The sequence below is a fragment of the Ceratotherium simum genome, chromosome 14, assembly GCF_057802395.1.
Source record: "Ceratotherium simum simum isolate JZ-2026a chromosome 14, ASM5780239v1, whole genome shotgun sequence".
Taxonomy (NCBI): Eukaryota; Metazoa; Chordata; class Mammalia; order Perissodactyla; family Rhinocerotidae; genus Ceratotherium; species Ceratotherium simum.
This window is the reverse complement of record NC_141913.1, coordinates 22,946,570-22,953,355: the sequence shown is the minus strand read 5'-3', so window position 1 is coordinate 22,953,355 and position 6,786 is coordinate 22,946,570.

Genomic DNA, 6,786 nt, shown 5'->3' with positions numbered 1-6,786 from the left:
GAATTTATTTTTTTTTACACCACATTACATTCACTATAGGCTCACTAAATATGTGATATGAGTGCTTTTTAAAAGGAGTTTCTACATTTAAGAATGTACCCTATTTTTTGCAGAAACTAACAAGAGGATTCCAAAATTTTATGGAAATGCAAAAGACCTATAACGACCAAAACAATTTTGACAAAGAAGAACAAAGTTGGAGGACTTTTACTTCTGGATTCCAATACTTACTCTAAAGTTACAATTATCAAGACAGCGTAGTATTGGCATAAGGACAGACATAGATCAATGGAACAGAATTGAGAGTACTAAAATAAATCCTTTTGCTTATGGTGAGTGGATTTTCATCAAAGGTGCCAAGGCATTCTTTTGGGGGAAAGGATAGCCAGGTGCTATCTACATGCAAGCAAGCACCCTACCTCACACCATACACAAAATTTATCTAAAGTGGGTCATAGACTTAAACAGAAGAGCAAAAGCAATAAAACTTTTAAAGAAAATATAGGAGAAAATCAGAGACCTTGGGTTAGGCAAAGTTTTCTTAGATAAGATACCAAAATCACCATCCATAAAAGAAAAACAACAATCAAATGGACCTTATCAACATTCAAAACTTTTGTACTTAGAAAGACACTTTTAAGAAAATGAAAGAAATGTGCTAAAACAATTTTAACTTATAAAATATAGTCTATATCAAAAGTGCGGTCCATGAACTCTGAGAAGGGGGGACGGTCTCTGAACATCTTCTTCAAGGGTCTCTGAGGTCAAAAACATTTTCATAAAAATACCAAGACATTTACTTGTCTTACTGTGTTGACATTTGCACTGCTGGTGCCTTAGCATGAATCCAGGCAGTGGCACCAAACATAACTAGTGTTTACATTCTTTACCACCATTCACTAAGGGCAGGGGGAGAAAACAGCTTTATTTAAGAATATCTTTGATCAAACACTGAAATCTTTAATTGTATTATACTTTAACCCTTAAGTGCAAGTCCTTTTTATATTCTCTAAAAGGAAATAGGAAATACGCACAAAGCACTTTCCTGCATAATGAGGTGCAATGATTGTCTCAAGGAAATGTACAATTGTTTTGTTTTGCACTCAACCAGCTGCTTTGTTCATGGCACCTCCATTTTTTGCCTGAAAGAGCAACTGACAAACAAACCATGTGTTTTCAAACCATTTGGAGAAAATGAGCCTGTCACTTCAAGGAAACAACCAACTATTTGTTGCCAATGATAAAATTTGAGGTTTAAGCAAAAATTGGAATTTTGGAAAAGCTGCTATCTTCTCAGCTTCCCAATTTTTAAAGACTGGTGAGATCAATGGTGATATTAACAAACATGATTATTTGACGTAATATAAAAAGTGTCAACATGTGGCAAATCAACATAATTCATACCACCATCTTCCACCTAACCATTACACAAGGTTACAAAATCATGCGTGGGTAAAAGATCCATTCAAAGTGGAAGATAGACAAATAGATTTTACTCTTACCAGCATACAAAAAGTCTGCTATGGTTTCAGATTGCAACTAACCTTTAAGAAATTACCGTTTGTTGAGTTTTGTTGTAGTATCAAAGAATATCCACAGTTATCTTTTAAAAAGGCTATTAAAATACTCCCTTTTCCAACTACAGTCATGTGCCACATAACAACGTTTCGGTCCGTGATGGACCACAGATATGACAGTGGTCCCATAAAATTAGTACCATACAGCCTAGCTGTGTAGTAAGCTATATACCATCTAGCTTTGTGTAAGTACACTTTATGATGTTCACACAATGAAACTGCCTAACAATGCATTTCTCAGACTATATCTCCATCGTTAAGCAACACATGACTGTACATTATCTGTGTGAGACTGGATTGCCTTCATATCTTTCAGCTAAAACAATCTATCACAATAGATTGAATGCAGATGCAGGTATAAGAATCTAGCTGTCTTCCATTAAGCCAGATACTAAAGAGATTGGTAAAAATGCCAAACGATGCCACTATTCTCACTGAAACATTTTTGAAGTTACTTTCCATTGATAATATCGTTAATGCAATGAGTTTTTTATTTTAAATGAATAAATGTTTTAATTTTCTCAGTTTCAAATATGGTTAAGTATAGCAGCCGACCCAGCAGCACAGCGGTTAAGTGCGCGTACTCCGCTTCGGTGGCCCAGGGTTCACAAGTTTGGATCCCAGGTGCGCCCCGAAGCACCGCTTGTCAAGCCATGCTGTGGCCGCATCCCATATAAAGTAGAGGAAGATGAGCATGGATGTTAGCCCAGGACCAATCTTCCTCAGCAAAAAGAGGATTGGCATCGGATGTTAGCTCAGGGTTGGTCTTCCTCACATACACGCAAAAAATACGGGTAACTATAAAATCCACAAAAACAAAACCTCTTAGGGGCTCTCAATAATTTGAGTGTAAGGGGGTCCCAACACCAAGAAGTTTGAGAAATGTTGGTCTAAGTGAATCTAAAATTACTTTATAAACATAAAAAATGCTTTTGAGTTGTAATATATCAATTATATCTGGAAACAGAAAAACAAAGTTGGTTTATTCTAAGCAAACACTCGAACTTTTCAAAAAGTTTTAAAGAAAAACTATTTAAAACCCTTTAAGACTACTGAATAACCTGGTTAACCATATATAAGCTATTCAAGTGATTTGCTAATATTGCAAAATAAGTTTTCTTCTAGGCAGTGGTTTCTTCATGTTAAGTATTGGCTAAGAACCAAGTCTGTTAAAAATAAAAGTGGGTCATAATGTACCACATGATGATTATAGTTAACACTGCTGTATGAAAGGTAAGAGAGTAAATCCTGAGTTCTTGTCACAAGAAAAAAAAAACTTTTCTTTTTTTTCTATCTATATGAGATGATGGATGTTAACTAAACTTATTGCGGTAATCATTTCATTGTATATGTCAGTCAGCCATTATCCTGTACATCTTAAACTTACGCAGTGCTGTATGTCAAATATCTCTCAATAAAACTGGGGAAAAAAAAGTGGGTTAGATAAATCTGTCATCATAAATCCCGGGCACACATTTGATTAAGAAATATGATCATGATCAGGGCCGGCCCCACGGCATAGCGGTTAAGTGCACGCACTCCACTGCTGGCGGCCCCGGGCAGATCCTTGGCGCGTGCCTACACACCGCTTGTTAGGCTATGCTGTGGCAGTGACCCATATAAAGTAGAGGGAGATGGGCACACATGTTAGCCCAGGGCCAGTCTTCCTCAGCAGAAAGAGGAGGATTGGCATGGATGTTAGCTCAGGGCTGATCTTCCTCACACATACACACAAAAAAAGAAAAACAACAACAAAGAAATATGATCATCAGCTGATTATTCTTTACAAGGATTATTCTAAAAGATATATTATTTTCGTAGAATTTCTCATTGTCTGGAGTATTTGTACTTCTTGGAGACAAAGACAGTGCCTCAGATCTTCCTACCAAAGTTGAGGCTAGCAAAGAATAATAACCCTTTATGTTCTGTATTTTATTTTTTTGTGTGTGAGGAAGGTCAGCCCTGAGCTAACATTCATGCCAGTCCTCCTCTTTTTGCTGAGGAAGACTGGCCCTGAGCTAACATCCATGCCCATCTTCCTCCACTTTATGTGGGATGCTGCCACAGCACGGCCTGACAAGCGGTGCGTCAGTGTGCACCTGGGATCTGAACCCGGGCCACCAGCAGCAGAGCGTGCGCACTTAACCACTACACTATGGGGCCGGCCCCTAGGTTCTATATTTTAAAACAAAAGGAAAAAAATTATTCCAGGCTTTCCTGGCAGGATTTACAAAGAGACTGAATAAATCTGCTGGATATAAACATAATTGGTAGACTTGTACTGAATACACAGTAATAGTAAAGATAACACGCTCTGTTCCAAGTACTTTGTGTATTACCTCACTCAATCCTCACAACCCATAGAGGTGAGATGCCAAGTAGTTTGTCCAAAGCCACAAAAGTATCAACCTGCAGAATCAACAAAACCAGGCTAACCTAAGAAACTATGCTTGGTTGTTTTAAAAGCTGTCAGTATACCTTCTTCTGTATTTACGTAGCCCTTTTAGTTTCTATTTGTACCTTTAGATTCTATCCCAGAAAATATAGTCCTTGCATACTCATTAAAATGCCGTGCTGATAAAATGCCCTGAAAACAGAACATCCTATACACAGCTTCTTAGAAAGGTCAGGTAAGAGCAGTGGAAGGCCATTTGATTGCACTCTTCACCTGTCTTTCTTCAGTTATTACAAGGGGAAGACCAGACGTTTTCAGTTTTTTCCTAGATTTGGCACCTACAGGTGCCAACATACATGAAAGAACCACTTACCTATAACATAACTTTCACACACAAATATTAAAAAGTAGCTTTAGAGTCAGCCCAGATGGCCTAGTGGTTAAAGTTCGGCACTCACCACTTTGGTGGCCCAGGTTCACTTCCCAGTCACGGAACCACACCACCCATCTGTCAGTTTTCTATGTGGCAGCAGCTCACATAGAAAAACTAGAACGACTTAAACTAGGATATACAACCATGTACTGGGGCTTTGGGCAGGGAAAAAAAAAAAGAGGAAGATTGGCAACAGATGTTAGCTCAGGGTGACTCTTTCCTTGAAAGAAAAAAAAAAGTGCAATTGCAAAAAACTTTTTTTTAAAAAAAGTAGCTTTAGAAGCTCCTTTTTATCTTTTCTGTTTTGGACAAAAGACAATTTACCGTAGGTAGCAGTTGACTAAATTGAAAACTGACATGATATGGAGATTCCTCAAAAAGTTGACAATAGAACTACCACACGATCCAGCTATTTCACTTCTGAGTATTTATCAGAAGAATATGAGGGGCCGACCTGGTGGCGCAAGCAGTTAAGTGCACACGCTCCACTGTGGTGGCCCAGGGTTCGCCGGTTCGGATCCTGGGCGCACACCAACATGCACTGCTTGGCAAGCCATGCTGTAGCGGCATCCCATATAAAGTGGAGGGAGATGGGCATGGATGTTAGCCCAGGGCCAGTCTTCCTCAGCAAAAAAAAAAAGAGGAGGATTGGCAGATGTTAGCACAGGGCTGATCTCCTCACCAAAAAAAAAAAAACAAAAAAAACAAGAATATGAAAACACTAATTCAAAAAGATACATGCACCTCAATGTTCACAGCAGCATTATTTACAATAGGCAAGATATGGAAACAACCTAAGTCCATTGATAAATGAATGGATAAAGATGTGGTATATATACACAATGGAATACTACTCGGTCATAAAAAAGAATGAGATTTTGCCATTTGCAACAACATGAATGGACCGCGAGAGTATTAAGTGAAATAAATCAGGAGAAAGACAAAAACTGTATGATTTCACTCATACATGCAATCTAAAAACAAAACTTAAAACAAAAAAACAGATTGGTGGTTACCAGAGGGGAAGAGGGTTGGGGGATGAGCAAAATGGGTGATGGGGGTCAAGCATATGGCAATGGATTGTAACTAGACTTTTGGTGGTGATCACTTTGTAATGAATACAGGCATCAAATTGTAATGTTGTACACCTGAAACTTACATGTTAAATACCAACTTAACTTCAATTTTTAAAAAATGACACAAAAATCTCAAAACAATGTTAAGCAAAAGTAGACAGATATAATTTTTACTGTGTGATTCCATTTGTATAAAGCATAAAAGCAGGCAAAATAGTCTGGTTAGAAGTCAGTGGTGGTGGCAAGTTGTGACTGGAAGCAGGAACGAGGGGACTTACGGGATTCTAGGAATGTTTTTTCCTAATCTGAGCTCTGATTACTCAGGCTATTGTTCACTTTGTGCACATTCAGTATTATATACCATTATTTTGCCCATTTAGACAGATATGAAATTTACTCCTTGGTATCTCCTGTATTATTTCTTCCTCTCCATAAGCTCCATAGAATGGCTATAATTCATCTATCAGTCTCCTCCATATTCCCTCCCCTGGCCCTGCTCATGTTAAATTCTGCAACAGTATATCCTTCATCAAGTATACTCTCTTAAGAATTCACATTACATAGGAAATTGCATGGTATAATTTAATGCAAGTTTGTCAATCAAGTACATAATGGAATACAAACATCTACCTTCTTTTTTCAGGGGTGGGAGAGAGTACAGCAAGTTACATCTCTCTTGGTCCCCGGACTGGACAGTTGCTGTTAGGGTAGGAGGGGGATGCAGGCTGTAATATCCATTTTCTTGAGGTTCTGTATCCTTTTAATCTCTTAATATAACTCATTTTCATTCTCCATCTTTTTTCAAAACTGTACTGCATAATTAAAAAGTTATATTGCATACTAAGAAATATCATGCAATGAGTATTCATATTTGTATTGAGTTTTACACTACATGTATTTACATGTTTTCTGGGTCACATCTTTTCTATAAAGGTTAAAATGTCACCACCTCCACAAATGGTTTACTCTCTGAGCAGCAGCCCTAAGGGATTTCTATAAAAGTCATGATTCATTGATGACCGTAACTAATACTTATTAAGCAGCCCAACTGGTATATGACATTGTACTTGGCAATATGGTCTTATAACCCTGATCTTACCTAAGAGTAACTTCTCTATATACAACTGTCTATTAACCAGTTAACTAGCTTTCAGCGTGGTTGCTAACCGGCTTGAAAATCTTGCTGCATGAACACTGGACAAAATAGTTTTATAAGTTGATTAACATTTGAAATAAAGATAAAATAGGTTTATAAAGTTAAACCAAACATATAGCATCAGCATGTGGTAGCTTTCTCCTATCCAC